We start from the raw sequence: 591 nt of genomic DNA on the forward strand, positions 1-591 counted from the left end.
TTTTGCCTTTCTGGGGTCTCTGGAGGCGCATCACAGGACAGTGCACCAGACTGGCTAACGCAGAGCTTTGTAAGACGTTAGCCAGCTCTTTTTCCCTTCCCCTAACCCTAACCCTAACCCCTAACCCTAACCCTAACCCCAGAAGGGCCTTCAAAACACGATGTAACATTTACACAGCACTGTGTACAGGATAGGGAGAAAAAGAAGCAGCAGCAGCGCCCCCTGCTGTTTCCTAAAGAGACGTTCAGAAGATCTCCTTTCACCGAAGCGCCCTCTGCCGTTTTTCGAAGGCGAAGCGAAAAAGGCTTACAGCACCGGGTATTCCCAGGCGGTCACCCGTCCAAGTACTAACCAAGCCCTGCTCTGCTTAGCTTCCGAGATCGGACGAGATCGGGCGCTCCCAGAGCGGTGTGGCCGTAAGCCACTCAGGCAACCCCAAACGGCCCTTCAAAAGATGTTCTACGGCTAATTGACAAAAAACGTATTCTGCCAATAATGTCCAAGGTGCTCCAGAGTCACTTGGAATCCACAGGCACTGATTCCTGGGTAAACATCCAGGAACCGGTACACTGTTCACTCTGGCAGTCCACA

The 591-nt window shown here is 52.6% G+C and overlaps 1 non-coding gene across 1 annotated transcript; it reads right to left on the bottom strand.

Moving 5' to 3' along the window:
- Positions 1-303: 303 nt before the first annotated feature.
- Positions 304-422, bottom strand: LOC123964843. The gene has a single exon (XR_006823547.1). It is a non-coding gene; the product is annotated as a 5S ribosomal RNA (ribosomal RNA).
- Positions 423-591: the final 169 nt, after the last annotated feature.

Source organism: Micropterus dolomieu, unplaced genomic scaffold (assembly GCF_021292245.1).
Source record: "Micropterus dolomieu isolate WLL.071019.BEF.003 ecotype Adirondacks unplaced genomic scaffold, ASM2129224v1 contig_5686, whole genome shotgun sequence".
Lineage (NCBI taxonomy): Eukaryota > Metazoa > Chordata > Actinopteri > Centrarchiformes > Centrarchidae > Micropterus > Micropterus dolomieu.